At 43.5% G+C, this 16938-nt stretch overlaps 1 protein-coding gene and 1 long non-coding RNA gene across 9 annotated transcripts in view; one reads left to right on the top strand and one right to left on the bottom strand.

Moving 5' to 3' along the window:
* The window catches only part of LOC109321954, a 21320-nt gene extending 13578 nt beyond the window's left edge, over positions 1 to 7742 (top strand). The window contains exon 3 of the long non-coding RNA XR_002104245.1: positions 7733 to 7742. This is a non-coding gene — a long non-coding RNA (uncharacterized LOC109321954). The remainder of the gene's footprint in view (positions 1 to 7732) is intronic.
* Positions 1 to 16938, bottom strand: part of ADD1 (adducin 1) — a 113304-nt gene that overhangs the window by 86702 nt on the left and 9664 nt on the right. The window lies entirely within an intron of this gene.

Below are 16938 nucleotides of genomic sequence, written 5' to 3'. Positions count from 1 at the left end.
AGGGAAAAAACACCCAAAAATCAAAAAACTGTCCTCTTCACAGTTCTTAACCCTAAAGTCTCACAGAACTACTGAACCAACATACATACTCTCGGTTCCCACATATAACAGAGCCTCTCTCCAAAACAGCAACATGGATAGGACTGATTTGCATACTGATACTGTTTTTTCACCATCAGGATCATGTCCCTCTATGGAAGCCAAAACACCAAGATTTTAAAAAAGAGCAGCTATACCAGTTTCTAATGCTTCTATTTCTAACTGCAGCTTTCCAATTTATGTCTACTTGGCAGCTGGTATCTTGAATGGTTGGTCGTGGGGCTGGTTTTGCTCAATATCTTCATCAGTGACCTGAAAGATGGCATAGAGTACACACTCAGCAAGACACTAATCTGGGGGGAGTAGTAGATATGCTGGAGGGTAAGGCTAGGATTCAGAGTGACCTAGACAGACTGAAGGACTGAGCCAAAAGAAATCTCATAGGGTTCAATAAGGAGAAGTGCAAAGTGTCTATACTTAGGACAGAACAGTCCCATGCACCGGTACAAGCTGGGAGATGTTGGCTAATCAACAGCTCTGCAGAAAAGGATTTGGGGGTTACAGTGGACAGTAAACTGTACATAAGCCAACGGTGTGCTCTTGTTGCAAAGAAGGTTAACAGCATACTGGGCTGCATTAGTAGGAGCATTCCCAGGAGATCAAGGAAGCCATTCTTCCCCTCTATTCAGCACCGGTGAGGCCACATCTGAAGTACCGTGTTCAGTTTTGGACTCCCCACTACAGAAAGGATGTAGACAAATTAGAGACAATCCAAATTAGAGGGCAAAAAATGGTTAGGGGGCTGGGACACATTTCTGAGGAAAGGCTGAAGGAACTGAGCTTGTTTAGTCTGGAGAAGAGGAGACTGAGGAGGGATTTAATAGCAGCCTTCAACTCCCTGAAGGGGGGTTCAGAAGAGGATGGAGGTAGACTGTTCTCACTGGAGGCAGATGACAGTACAAGGAGCAATGGTTTCAAAGTTGCAGCAAGGGAAGTTTAAGTTTTTCCTAATATATAACCTTCTCATGAGGAGAAAGTAAAGCACTGGACTAGGTTACCCAGAGAGGTTGTGGAGTCTCCATCCTTAGAGGTTTTTAAGAGCCAGGTACGCAAAGCCTTGGCTAGGATCATCTAGTTGGGGCTGGTCCTGCTTTGAGCAGGGTGTTGGACTAGATGGCCTCCAGAGGTCCCTTCCAACCCTTGTTTTCTATGACTAACTAAGCTCCCTTGCTGTACCATGCCATGGTGTGATGTCCCTCAGTGCTGACGGCTGTGCCAGGTCTCCCTGGAGTAGGAGCAGGAAGCAAAAGATAAGGGAGGGAGGGGCAGCCTAAACATCCCTATAGCTAGAGTGATGGGGGGGAGGCAGGGATTATGTGTTAACCCTTCACAGGCTGTCAGTTGGACAGCTCTCCACTAAATGAAAGACTACAGCCCCACATAACAGCATTCTGCCAAGGACTCAGACAGGATGGGAGGGAAAAAAAAAAAAAAAAAAAGATACAAAAAACCAAAAGGGTTAAAAAAAAGAAGAAAAAGAAAAAAAGAAATTCAAGGCTAGAGTTGCAGGATCACCTGAACACAGAGCCGCAAAGCAGAGGTAGAGGTATTCTTGTCAAATGGACCAGTGCCTCCGCAAATTCAAGTCACTACAATAAGGGCTCTACAAGGGTCACTACAATTCATTCTTGCTTGAAATAAAGTACAGATAATCTTTCCAGCACAAAAAACCCTCAAGACAAATTACATCTGATAACATGTCACCTCTTAATGCAGTTACAATATGAAGTAATGCAACAAGCCTCTGTTTACAAATCAGAGCCACTGACATTTAACAACTAAAACAAACAGCAGCGGTCAGGTAGACATGAGTTACAAAGCACTTATGGATGCAGAAACTGCTGGGGATTACCCTCTCACTAGGGGGGTTTAAAAAATTACTACAAGTATAACATTCTTTACCAACTACCTGTTTACATTTCTAGTGCCTTATGTACATGAATCTAAGGGTAGGCGATGGTCATGATTGATTCTGCTCTAGCTTACAAGTAGATGATTTTGTAAAGCCTGCTTACTAGAAAGGTCTAACCAAACAGAATTAAATGCATCTGGAGGTTCTCATGGTCTTCCAAATGAACATTTAAACAGACGAATTAGAACTGCAAGCATTGTTATGGAAAGCAACAAGGATGCTTCCCAACATCCCTCCAGTGGTTGAGTTCTAGGATTGCTATAATGATTTAAGTCAGTTCTCTTTTACCAATTTATGACAGTAGTATCTATAATGCATTAGGCACTGTGCATAGAGGCCAAAATCACTGAGGGAGGGATAATTTAAAATGAAAATAAAAAATCTGAAGGGTTGGGGGAAAGCTAATCAAATTAAGTACAGTATTGCCACATTAGGTCCATTTTAAAGCATACACAATGTAGAAGACACTTGCACTTCGTCCATATTTTGTGTACTAATGAATTTTGCCAATTTGTTCTTGCAGGCTTTATGGGACTTGAAGGAAAATCAGTTCAGAGAAGGCCTTTTACCCATAAAGACCATATAAAAGCTATGCATTCAGCCTGTGGAAGAAGGTAACAGGGAAACTAAAGCAATGTCAACCAGGTTTGCAGTAGAGTCTCCCCTTTGTACTAGCATTCTTTATTCAGTCCTTTTTTATTATTCAACAATATACTGTAAGCCATCCTCCCCAGAACTAACTATTCCATTAAACTAGGCTAGACTGTAAAGGGTGTTACAGAAACTGCCACGCTATTCCTTAAACACAGCATTTTTATACAGGTTTACATTACAGACCACTGAAATTTCTCCAGCAGTTGTCTGACAGTACTAGATTAAAAAGTCAAAACAAACATGGCAATTCTTGCAATTAAAAATTTCAATTCTTATTGAAAGAAATCTATGCAGACCAAAATACCTGTTAAAAATATCAATCACTCATTTCCAAAATAGCTTCTGTGGACACAACACAATGACAAGAAGTTAATTCCATTCCACATTCCTGATGAGACCCTGAGAATGAATGTCCATCTCCAGTCATCAGTCCTTCTCTTTCTTTCTTATTGCCAAGGACCGGATGTCCTTTGCAATCTGTTAACACTGCTCCTTATCCAAGCAGATTGCTTACTGGTGAATGATACAAGACCTTTCCCCAACCATTTGGCCTCTGAAAGAGGTAGAAACAGACTTGGAGGCAAGCCTACTGTAAGGTGTATAAACTATTCCAACCTCAAACGTTAAGCAGATCTGCACCATAAAACTACCTATGGGTAGAGAGATAATTAACCATGTTAGTTTGACATCAGGCAGAAGGCACAGCAGGGCAGAGCAGCACCTGCCTTACAGAGTAACTTGTTCAGAAAGGTATGAGCTTTCACAGGGGGTCAGGCCACCACCCTCTCTCCTGGAAGGGTTGGGTCATGCTCCCTTCCTTCCTGCCCAGCCAGGTTGGGGCCAAGAGAAAGAGCGATAGTGAACAAAACTAAGTCTCTTGTTAATTTCTCCTAGGGTATTCGTTTCTCTTTGCATGCACATAAGCTCAGTACTCTGCTGCAACAAACTATTTTCAGAGAGCCCAACTGCATGCCTCACGACATGTGAAGTTAAATACCGTTTTTTCTCCTCATACAGATCCTGACCTTAGTATAGAAACTCCTGGAAAAATAAATAAATAGCCATTTTCAAGACAAACCTTTAGTAAAAGGGTAAAACAGAAGTTCATTTATGTTTTCTAAAGCAACTTCTCAGATCACAAGAAGTATGAGTACATTCAATAAGTCTCTCTCCCTATCTTTGTTTAGGCTCTGTGTGCTGCTAAACAAGGCCTTCTCCCTACTAAATTTACATATCATGCCCAACCCCAATTACAACTCAACCAACAGACACGGTTCCAAGCTTAATTTACCCAATATATGTATGAGGTAGAACTGCATCACAATAGCCAGAGGCTACAGCTTCTCAGGGGTACGCAATTTTTTTGGCCAAAGCGCCAAAACAAAAAGCAATGTCTACCTTGCAAGGTGCTGGCATGCCAGAAAATCAAAGCGGGTGGGGAGGGAGACACAGGGCAGGACCTACATGGTAGGACGCACTGCATATTAATATAGTAAATAATCATAAATGCTTTCTTTTTCCTTCCAGAAATACCAGGTTTTCTACAAATTCTAAGCCTGGCAACATACACATACAGAACATACACATGCACATACAGAACCAGACACACATACACACAAATGCACAGAACCAGATGCACATACACACACCCAGGCTCCTGGGCCACAGGACAAAGTCCAACTGACAATGCCCCAGACCCACCGCAGCCCATGCTCCCTGGGGGAGCCAGAGCCCAGGCCGCAACAAGGCCCGGGCCCGCAGCCTGCCCATTAGTCAGCTACAGAGGCAGCACTACAAAGGACTTGGGGGGCAGGGGGGCTATGGCCACCCCAAAATTCATCTTAGTTGGCCCCCATAGTCACCACTACTAGTAAGGTTGCTGCTGCCCACCCCGTACAGCTGAGTCTACAAAGGTGCAGTGCTCCTGAGTGGGGAGGGCTGAGCTCAGAGCAGGGTAGGCAGCAGCAGCCCAGGAGGCACTGCAGGGTTGGCTATGAAGCGGGCCAAGGCAAACTTTGGGGTGGCCATAGCTGCCCCCCATGGGCTCCAGACCCAAGCCAGGCTTTGTACCAGTGGCTGCTGCACACACCCTTCTGGGCAGACAGTGGTGGAGGGGCCTAAGGCAGTGGAACCCCAGGCCCCTCCCCCACCACCTGGCCTGAGTTGCATGTTGCAGTCGTCCTCAGCAAGGAGCTAGTGCTCCAGACCCTGGGATCAGCTCCGCACTGGAGGCAACTGCAACATTTGCCTCAGGGCACAGGGCGAGGGCAGTGCAACCCTGGTCCCTCCACCGCCACCTACCTAGAGGCATGCATGCACTGCCCCAGCTGCTCAAGGCCAGCCAGCTAGAAGCAGCCCTGTGTAGCATCTGCCCAGGCCCGGGTCCCGGCCCCTAGAGGGGAGCTGAAGGTGGGCAAAGCCAGGGCCAGGGCAGCCGCAGCAGCTGTTCCCAGGGCTCCAGAGGTTTTCTGAGGCCGTGCCCTTGCACAGGGGATGGCGCCGCACTGCTCATGTCATGCCCAGCATGCAGACAGGCTAAGCCCCCAAGCCCAGCATGACACAGGAATCCTGTCCTTCAGAGAGCCTGGAGTAGCAACTTAACAAAACTTTTAAAAACAATTTTCTCACACACAGCATTCCCTCTAAGTTGTGTGGCATGCGCATTCACACAGGTGCACTCATGCCACACTGCCAGGTACGTCTGCACAGCCACACACACACCACACAGCTTAGAGGGAACACTGCTCACACACCTCCTGACATGCTGGAAAAAATGTTACAGCACACCTCTATTTGGCAAATGTGCCAGGGTTTGCCGATCCCTGGCATAGCTGTTAAAATATTCTGAACACTGCTGTAGTTGCTAGATAATCCTTGATAGAACCCCGTTTCCTGCTACATTAATGGCTGGAATTATATATAAGGCCAGTTTTTAAAAACAGTTGTTTAGAGTCAGAGCCAGAGGCAGCAAAGTCTAGCGGGGACTAGCATGAGGCTTCAAAACACAGCTTTTATAGTTGTTTCCTGAATAGCTGATAAGTCATAACCTGAACCATATCTGACATGGTGATATATTACAGGTGCATTGGGAGGATTTATGTTTGCAAGCATTACTTCATGTATTGGGATGTCACAGCTAGGCTTCAACATTGAGCGGCAACTGTGTGTGTAGTTTTTCCACATTCACGCACATCTCCCAAAGCCATTTGCAGTGTTCAGACTAAACATATGGGTGTGGCTTCTGAAAAACAACAGGGTGAGGCAACTGAAAAACAAGTCAGCTAGTAAAACTGTGCTTCAATGTTATCCTGTTCCCAATTTAGAAAAAAATGTGAGTACTTTCGCAGTACAATCTAAACAGTTTTGAACTTTAAATCTGAAGGTTGTTATCCCAGAGGACAATGGGGGGGCAGAAGTCTGAAACAATTACTATTTATATTTCAAAAGTGCCAAGAGCTCCCCCCGCTTCCCTCTCCCCCAAGTCAAGATAATTGGATCTTTATGCTAAGTGCTGTAAAACACACATAGGATGCCTGGACTGTCATCAGGATCACACACGAGCCACAAAACCAAATTCCATTCTTAAAAGTCATTCTTCTTGGGGTAGGCTGCAAGTGTGAAGGAGAACTCAGTTTCACAACCACACTAACAGCCCTCTGTTTAGACACCCACATCAATCCATTCAGCCCATTACAGGAAGCCTCCCTAAAAAGAGGTGTTGCATACAGGTCAGGAAGTCAAGATTGCTGGAACCAGAGAGGATTGATTAGTTCCAGAATACAAATCACTTTCATTAAAAAAAATATGTACTACCATCCCAATGCCTCTTTTTAGCACATGGCTATTAACTTGAGGGCACTGACAGACATGCAGCCCCTGCTGTAACTCATGGTGCTTCACAGAAAGTGCAGTGGGTTACAATGACCCCCTCCCCACAACCCAAACAGCAGATGTTTACTGTTTGGGGAGGAAGATAATCAAGCTCTACTTTGGAGCTGATCCAGGAGAGAGAGGCTTAATGTCTGCAGCTTCTCCCCCTAGACCTGCTCCCGCTTGCAGCTCTAGCACTGTTTTCAGGATGGGATGAGGGAAGGGAGATGAGGGTGCTTCATCTGGGGTCTGCCCAGCCTGCACTGGACAGTGGGACAAGTGGAATGGAGTCCATCACCCCCCCTCCCCCCCAAGGCTCCAATTAACAAAAAGAAGTTAATGACAGTGCTCCAAGATGGAGCGCCTTCACCTGAACCCCCGTTAAATGAGGGTTAATTTGTCCAACAATCCGGCACTTTTAAAGTGCTCTGCAGCCATGCACTTCTGGTCAGGGCATGCCAGTAGAGTGCTTTCAAAGGGCCATTTGCAAGACAAACAATTTCTGTCTGTAGTTGCCCTAGCATCGCTAGCAAGGTGATACTTTCTCATTCAAACCCCATAGGGCTTTATAGATCATGACCCAAACCCTATACAGAATGCAGATATTGCCAGGCTAAACTAGACCAATGGTCCACATAATCCAAAATCCTATCTATTCCTGGCTCTAAGAAGAGACAGTAGGGCTGTGCGAAATTTCATCTGCAGTTTCATTTTGACTCGTTTCAAGGTCGAAACAGCAAAATCAAAACGAAAAACAGAGAGCTTCAAAACAGCCTCAAAACAAAAAAAGGCAAGTCGAAACATTTCGAATTTTTTTAAACGTTTCATGTTCCGAAGCTCAAGCAGGGCTTGCCTGCTGGGAAACAGGAACTAAAATAAGGAGAGGGAGGGGGAAGAAGTGCTCTCATTATTGACTGTGTAGCTGGCCAGCGAATGTCATCCTTTCCTGAGGTCTCTTCCAATCCCACCGCTGTAGCAGAAGGATGGAAAAACTGCCCAGCTTTCTGCCTTGGTGCCAGCTGAGTGAGGGCACACATTAACACATACATACTGATAGGAACCTTGTATCACAACATTTTATTAAAAACACACCTACCACTTTACACTTACAAAGCTTCATATATTGAGCATCCTTGTTTCACTAAGACTTCATATTGCAAAATTACATAACAAAACCATACAACTGCATATACTGAGTCCTATAAAACATACAACTTCCCACAAAAAACCCTTAGAGAACCCTATACAGAACCCCATGAATATCAATTAACCTCCCCCAGCTTTTTCCCTGGGGTAAGGGTGGGCTGCTGGCTGCAGGCTCAGGGGCTGTGCTGGCCTCTTCCTGGCAGGGGGATGGGGCTGGGCCAGGGCTACGCTTAGGGTGGGCAGCAGTGGTGCTGAGAGGGAGGGGCTATGGGATGGCTATGGTGAATTTTGGGGTGGCTATAGCCCGCCCCATAGCCCCTCTCCCAGTGCCATTGCCACTGGCCCCGGCCTAGCCCCTCCACTGGGAAGAGGCCAGTGCAGTCCCTGGTCCTGAGCCCATAGCGGGCAGCCCACCCTCGTCCTATTTTTTTCTCTTCTCAAGGGGCAGTTACTAAAACTGTAAGCAAGAATGTGACTTCACAGCATACAGCTATTCTACAGCAACTGTGTAGACTCACACCCCACTTTCACTAAGGCAGGGTTTCTAAACCGGTGGGACGCATCCCACTGGTAGGATGCGAGGGTCCTCCAGGTGGGACTCAGGTGGTGGCAGCAAAACCAGAAGTGCCACAGCAGGACTTCTGGCTTTGCTTCTGCATGCTTCAATCGGCTGCTGGGAGAACCCCACCCCTGCTCTTCAACTGGCCTCTGGGGGACCCCCTCCCCCACTCATCGGCTAGTGGAACTAGGATTTTTTGACCTTACGTAGGTGGGATGCAAGGTGCAGAAGGTTGAGAACTGCTGCACTAAGATACAACTTGCAGCGTAACTGACATGCATCAACTTACAACCAAGCTTATCTTGCAGTATCTAGTTTGCATATTCATACCTCAGAAGTCCTAATCTCTCCCTTCCTCATGCTGGGCCTGAATGCATTTTTAAATTAGTATGTAGAATCTATTCATAATGACATTTAAAAACAAACAAACAACTCTACTGTGAATACCACCCATTCTTTAAACATCTAACTTTACACATTTGTGAACAATGTTGAGAATTAAATGATTTCACTGAGCTGACCACAAGGGCACATAGATCTTTTCTGAGTAATTCAGAAAGTTTAGAACCAGCAATGTACGGGATTAATTAAAACTATACCTTTCACTGTGCATTTCCCCATATTTCTCACCACAATGTGCTAGATTCCATCCTGAGTCTGGTTAGGTCCTCTTCTCCCATTGCAACAGTAACCAAAAATTAACAATGCCATTTTCACAATTCACCTGCTCTTCACCCTCTATTATTTTCCAAATGATTGATAATCTATTACTGCTGCAAGAACCTTAGAGCTCTTACTGCTAATTTTTGATAGTTTCCTGCCCATAACCTACTGTCTCATCACATTTTCCTAAATAGCCTCTTGTAACTTGCTCAAAGCTTTTTTAAAGTACAAGCAAGCTATACTACATTACTCCTGACAATAGCAGTTAAACCGTATGGAACTCCAAGTGTGATCTTCCTCATGGATAACTGACTGTCACTCTTCTTTCTCACTTCCTCCCCTAAACAGTGGGAGGCTAGGATAAGGAGCTACAAATAAACTTGTCAGCTGAGGGTACTGTGAGGATCCAGTGTGAATGTATATTGTCAGTGTTTGAAAGGTTCCCAGGTCCTCAAATAGTGTCTGGAATATTACCTACAGCTAATAGCTTTCAGAGGCAACAGCCTACTTTGACAGATGCTAACAGCATCTGCATTTGCTAAACTAGTGGTTACTAAAGACTAACTGGCTCAAAGACATTTAAGGCACTACCTTTTGCCTACAGCTAGTAAACAACATACACCCTTTTTATGCCCACCAATTGCCTCTGCTTGCTGCTGCTTCCTCCTCCAGACTGAGACTTCACTATGAGTCCAACGTGGAAAACAGCAGATGGAGAAGTAGAGAGGGGTTGTTTCTTTGTTCCTATGATGCAGGAGTTGCACCATAGCTATGCCAAGGTCTGCAAGACACATGCACAGGGTCACCCCATTGTGCAAGATCCAGCCAGACTGTAGACTGTATGAGATGTCTGGCAATTCTAATTTTAGGAAAGACACATGACTGAAACAAAATACCTCGTTTAAGGTGTTCTCCCCCCCCCCCGCAAAGAATCTAAGGACTTCAAAAATACTGTCTTCACAACACCCCTGAGATAAAATAAAGATGCTGTCATTGTTACAAATGGGGCACTGAGATGTAGGAGTGGGTAGGGTACTTGCATAAAATCACAGGAAGTAAACAGCTCAGCAGTGAACCCATCAGGGTTTACTAATTCCTAAACTAGTGCCCAGCCACTAGACCATCCTTCTCCACCTTTAATGCGCCTTGCTCCAGTATTGAACACCTTGCAAAAATAATCGCTTATGTTTTCCCAATATTTTGTGACTCAATATTCATTAAAGTGCTTGGATTTCCTCTGCTTGAAATTGTTATGCAAATCATTGGCAATGTGTAAGGGGTGCATGTGGACCCCCCTGAGTTTGGCAATACATCCCCTGACAGAAGCACCACCAATACTGCTGGTGGTGCCTGCAGGTAGTCACTGCTCACCACCCCTCCCCCCACTCGCTGCCAACAGCAGCTGTGGGTAGTCACCAACCACCAGTCAGCACTTGCCACTCCCTTCCCCATCCCTCCCCCCAACACCACCACAGGCACCTGCAGGGGCTCTCTGCTCCCACACCCCTGCCTGTGGGCAGTCACCATGCCCCAGCAGCCTATGGGGGTGGGGGAGGGAATGCATCATTCATGATCCAAATGCCAGCTATCGTTAAGAGTCTGACTTAAGTATTTTATGAAACTACTACAATTGTTTCAGAGCAAAAACGTTGCTTTAATTTGCTCCTCTAGAATCCTTGGGGAAACAGTAATGCAGCACTTACAGAATCAGTATTAAAAAAAAACAAAAAACAAAAAACAACTCGTTATCTGAAGTAAAAAGAAATCTGCTTCCTTTTGATGACTTATGTAAATATATCTTCCAGGACTACCAGGAAATTTTATATTCTTGTTTATTTCAAGTATAAAGGCCTCTAGTCACATGAAAATGTTACACGCAAGTAAAATAAAATAAACACCAAAAAACCTCATCCATCTTCTTAATAAACTATCCTAAAAAATAGCAACTTACATACAACGTAAATTTTGATTATTTTTATAATCCAATTAAAAAAGCACAGAAGAGATCCACTAAATTAATCCTCTGCTGAAATGGACCCCACTGATTTGTAGGGATTATTCTCCTCTTTAATGCTTGAAGGCTGAGCATCCCCTTCAAAATTCCCTCAGCTTCACTGGAGAAAGACAGTACATTTAGTATCTTCTAGAGACACTCAGCATAATACAGGATGATATCCTAGCAGAAAGCAAACAGAAATTTTGCTAGAACCAATAGTAGAAGCAAAATTAAGCCATAAGCGTCCCATTAAAGAATATCTGAAACATGGAAGCAAGTTGGGTTTTTGTTGACATTGGATCCATATACTACAATTTGACTACATACATTACCCGTCTGCTCTGTGTTCTTGAGGGAACCCTGGCACCCAGATTGCTGAACTTACAAAGGACTTTTTCTCCCCCCTCCCAACCTAATCAGAACTAAGCAGAAGAAAAGTTTAATTGGCATGTTGGGCCATACATTCCTGGGTCCCAGTATGGGAGGCCTATTTAAACTTAATAAACTAAAACTCAGCTACCGGGTCAGAGAATACTGAGGAAAGAGACCAAAGTCAGAGGGGGTATGGATGACATCTGAACAATGGTTAAGGGTTCATCACAAGGTCCAGCCCATTGGAGCCCTGACCACAAATGAGGTCATACTTTTCCCAGAATGATTTGTGGAAGTCCTCCACACAAAGTTTATGAACACTCCAAGTAATCCCCTTAAGTATGTTCCATGTGCCCTTGGGATTTCCCATTTTAGAAAACAGACCAAATCAAGGCACCAGTAGAAGACTACAGTAAGATCTGAAAGTTGTGCTAAGCTGAGGCTTATTCACAACAGGTAAAATCCAAAACACTAATGCCGACTTCACAGTGCAAGCATAGCTAGGCCATCTGAGAAGAAATAAAGCAGTATCCCTTCCAGTTTATCTTCTATATTCATAATAATTTCAAGATGGCTCCTAGGTGTCTAGTTACTCCTTAAAACCTTATGTTTTTCCTGGTTGTTAATCAGTTTCTTGAGATGTTCCAAACTAGATAACCCCTTGTCACTGAAAAAGGTAATTCATTTAAATTGAAACTGTTTAAATAACAGGATTTTTCCTGTCAGTTATGGGTTGGGACTCTCTTGAGTTACACAATTAAAAGAATGCTTTGAACAGGCTGGACTAAGTATAAGAAAGCTGTAAAGTAGCAAATAGTGTGTTTTAAGAAAGAGAAATCTCTCCAACACCATACGCTCTTGATCATGAGAAGCTGGGATAAACAGACTGTCCTCTTTTCATGACCTGTTTAACCTTAAACGTGATAACCTGGTTGACACACGTGTCATTCGCTGCAGCTTTGGCATGTACTAGAATTAGTTTTGAAACTGATGTAATTAGCATCATATGCTTTGGGGCATTTATCTCAGTGGTATATGACTGTGACGACAAGAAATATTTAGAACATAGCAATTTAGCATCATTACAAAAGTAACCATCCTAAGCTCTGTCTGTTGGCTGTTTTTTTACATGTGCACAAGCAGACAAGCATGCTGCACAGGGAAAACTTGTAATTAATTTAAGGGCCAACCTTCATGGAGAGAGGTATGATGGAAAGTGCACTGTGAGCTCCTATCTAGAGATTGCTTCTGCCTTGGGGAAGGATAGGTTTTTTGGGATCATGACTGCGTCTGTATTCTTTAAAGTGAAGGAGCATGTGTCACATTCTCCCCTCTCTAGTAGGGGATGAGTTTTGCTGGTTGATGTTGCCCCTTGTATCCTAGCCTATTTGTCATGACTTCTGGAAAATCAAGTTCTATTAAATGCTTTTAAGTTCCATTTTTTTAATCTCTCACCCCAAAATGATGGGAAAATCTTGTAACATATAGGATGTTTTATTGCAACTAGATCATCAATTAATTTTAAAAGCTGGGCTATCCCACTGGAGTCTTTCTAAATAGCAAACTTAATCACTTGAGTTGAGAGAATCACTAGCTCATTCTCTTTAACTGTCCTATGGCCATCTAGAGTCTTCCCAATACATGCAACCTGAGTTAATTACAGTGGAGGGCAGCGGGAGGAAGGTTTTGCACACCCAAAAAGGAATGTGTTCATTCTTGTTTAGAAATTTGAGACTAGTCTTAAAGACCAGGTGGGATCCTTCCACACTCATAAATAGAACAAAGCCAAACAAATAAGCAGAATTAAACAAAATACAAAAATATTCTCAAGTTGCAGGAAGGGAAGTTTAGGTTAGATATTAGGGAAAACTGTCTCATTAAGAGGGTAGTAAAGCACTGGAACTGGTTACCCAAAGAGGTGGTGGAAAAAAACCTCCAAGGATGCAGATAACACCTGGCTAGACAGCCTTAGCTGGGATGATCTAGTTTGCCAAAGGTCCTGCTTTGAGCAGGGTTTTTTTTTGTTTTTTCTTTTAAACTAGATGACCTCCTGAGGCCCCTTCTAACCCTCATTTTCTATGATTCCTTACTATCTAATACTTCATACAATCTAATATTTAGAAGGATCCAAGCCAAAACATTTCACTTGTTATGAGCTATTTCACCAATACAGAATGATCTAATTCCGAAATCATTAATTTTAAAAACCCACATAAATCTCTAGCACAAACACATCATCAGTTAGCTGGCTAGTAAACAAGGATCAAACCTAATCCTATTAGCAATGTTCCAAACAGATGTAAAAAACACAATATACAGGTAAGAGTGATACACCTTTTTTATTGCTTCCTGTTTTGCCTCCTGAGCGGTTTAACTTGTCACAGTAAAATGTATTTTAAAGTAAAGCATCGCAGTTAATAAAAATCTTAACTCAGCGTAGCTCCTGCTACATCAGGGCAGTTCCAGGCTAATAGAAGCTGCAGAAATGAGATAGCAAGATACATTAAAATACTTTAATGTTCAAAAGAAATGTATCAATGCTCCGCCTCTGGTTACCAGCATACAGTAGTCAAAGATGACAACTCCAACACTTGCATTGGCTCAACAACTTGTGCTGCTGACTTGTAAAAACTAGAAAGGAAAGGAGACTTTTGTATCAAATTTTTGCAGTGGCTGATCAATTAACATACACATTTCAAAAATCAATTGCGTTACAAGATTAAATAACCCAATGTTAGTTTTCTTCTGCAAGGTTTCAGTGTCCAACTTCTCCTACGCAAGACATGATATATAGTTAAAACTTTGCTTTCAATGTTTTGTTTATCCTTAACACACTTTTGTTGTCACAATACTAAGAGTAAAAGTGATAAGAGCAAATTACAATACATTCAGAGGTTAAAATATAGTCTCCTCCGTAGAATTTGCCACAAGCCAGTGTGTAGTAAAGAATGAGGGAACTAGGACTTGGAAGCACAGAATGAGGCCCTGAAGACACGCATACTGCTTGGATGGCTCAACTGTTCAATACAAGAGCCAGACAATTCCAAGTTCAAATTCCAGCTGCTTGCCTTGGAGATAACCATTCTCAAAAAAAAGGGGTTATGGTAAATGCTGTCTATTTTAACTATGTCAAGATTATTTGGTTTAGCTGTCACTTCTATGGTGCTGTGAACCTGTCATGACACATGTGAACAGTTTAGGAACTAATTTAGGGCCCATCTACACCACCAACAGCTACAATATTAGAACTCACATGATAAAACTGTCTAGTGTTGCTTGTCAGATAAGGGAACAACAATATACTATACCACCTGTGAGTTTTTGTAATGTGCCTTGACTGTTAACTAATCCAGGCTTGCTGAAAAAGGGGGATGCTAGTTCAAGACTTGTTATTTACAAAAATATTAAAATTACTATACTTCATGCATTTTGCCATCACAACCATATTGATGAATCCTAGAATCACATGATACTGATTACATTGATTAAAAACTACAGTACAGGCTACAGCTGCAGGAAGTGCCCTTGAAACAATCCAGCACTACCCATGAAGTACAGATAGACAAGGGGCTCTTTAACTTTTAACTTACTTCCTTTAAGCAAAGCCTGAAATTGTTGACTTTAAGATCTTTTCCAAGTGAAACATGTTAAGAAATTGGGCAGGCTGACTAAAAGGAATTTGTTCTAAAGAGCCTATCGAGTCTTCAAGTATTATTAAATGTGTGTTCTGATAGTATTTACCACTCAAAGTCATAGTATGTGCACAAGAATGTTAACCCTTGATATAACACTTGTACAAGTGCCTAAGAATTAGACAGTTGATCTTGGCAAATCAAAAGAAATACACAAGAACAGGAAAAGACACCGTGGCTTAGCTTGCAGTTGCCCACAACAGATCTTCTATGCAGTCACATCCATCTGTCCTTCAGCAGCATCTGGTATGTGCCAAGTCACTTCAACAGCACACAACCCACAGGTTGCTTTTACAAGTCTGGTTAAAGGTTTAACGTGGAGGAGAGATTAAAAAAAAAAAAATGGAACTTAAAAGCATTTAATAGAATTTGATTTTCCAGAAGTCATGACAAATAGGCTAGGATACAAGGGGCAACATCAACCAGCAAAACTCATCCCCTACTAGAGAGGGGAGAATGTGACACATGCTCCTTCACTTTAAAGAATACAGACGCAGTCATGATCCCAAAAAACCTATCCTTCCCCAAGGCAGAAGCAATCTCTAGATAGGAGCTCACAGTGCACTTTCCATCATACCTCTCTCCATGAAGGTTGGCCCTTAAATTAATTACAAGTTTTCCCTGTGCAGCATGCTTGTCTGCTTGTGCACATGTAAAAAAACAGCCAACAGACAGAGCTTAGGATGGTTACTTTTGTAATGATGCTAAATTGCTATGTTCTAAATATTTCTTGTCGTCACAGTCATATACCACTGAGATAAATACCCCAAAGCATATGATGCTAATTACATCAGTTTCAAAACTAATTTTAATTTAGTTCACAGCTGCAGGGAACGACATGTGTCCACCAGGTTATCCATATTTTACATTAGGAAACAGAAAAGACTATAGATGTGTGCCAGAAAAATTGGGTATATTACCTTTGTTTTACACCTCGCTGCTAGGACTGTGTGAGGCTTTAGTCCCCAATTCAGCTTGGCCCGAATCGGAACAGAATTCGAATCAGATCAGCAGACTCTTTAATCTCTCCGAAATGAACTGGAACCCTCCGAATCTATCCAGAGAGATTCAGAAAGATTTGGAGGTTCGGACATAGACACAGCTTTAAACGTTTTTTCTACATACCTCAAGGTACCAGGCAGCTCCTGAATGCTGCGATGCTGGGGCGGATGGAGCATCCCACAGGAGTTCAGGGGACTCCCCAGTGCGCTCAGCAGCAGACCCAGAAGTGGACCAGAAGGACTTCTAGTCCACTTCCAGGTCCACTGGGAAGCATGCTGGGGGGCCCACCACACCTTGCCTCCCCTCAGAGACAGGGGTACAGGGGGGCCCCCAGCATACTCCCCAGCTGACCCAGAAGTACTTCTGGTCCACTTCGAGGTTTGCCACCAAGCATGTTGGGGGGGGGTGGGGGAGGAGACATGACACAAACAACGAAATTACCTGCAGAAACTTCGTAGTCAAAGCATTCTGGAAAACCCATTACCACCTGCGGAGTTCCAACCCCGCTCCCCCCCACCGCCATCATCACTTGTAAGGAGGAAGGGGGGGGGGAGGGGGAAGAGATGAGGCCAGCTCCAGTGGCCTTGCCGCCACTCCACTCCACTCCACCTGTCACCAATAAAATGGTGTTTATAGTTATGGACCATATGCCGTGCCAGCTTCTTAAAGCAGGAGGGAAGTACAGGGAAAAGCATGATGGCGTTTGTTTAAAAACATTATGAGGAGATGGAGGCTGGCATCACTGCCTGGTCATCTGGCAGGGTTTTGCCCTATTTATTTGCATACTTTCCCCACATGCATCTTTTGCCCCTGAACAGCAGCCCCCAAAGTTGTGACACATCTTAAGTGGGGGAAGCTGATCTTTGCTGGAATAGAAGCATTGGAAGAGTCACAGCATAAAGACACTGTGTTGCAAAATGGCTGCCAGCTTCTTTCTCAGCAAGCAAGCAGGTGGGGCAGCTCAGTATTCATC

The sequence above is a fragment of the Crocodylus porosus genome, unplaced genomic scaffold (genome assembly GCF_001723895.1).
Source record: "Crocodylus porosus isolate Cpor-Errol unplaced genomic scaffold, CroPor_comp1, whole genome shotgun sequence".
Taxonomy (NCBI): domain Eukaryota; kingdom Metazoa; phylum Chordata; order Crocodylia; family Crocodylidae; genus Crocodylus; species Crocodylus porosus.
This window is presented reverse-complemented; position numbering and strand designations above follow the sequence as displayed.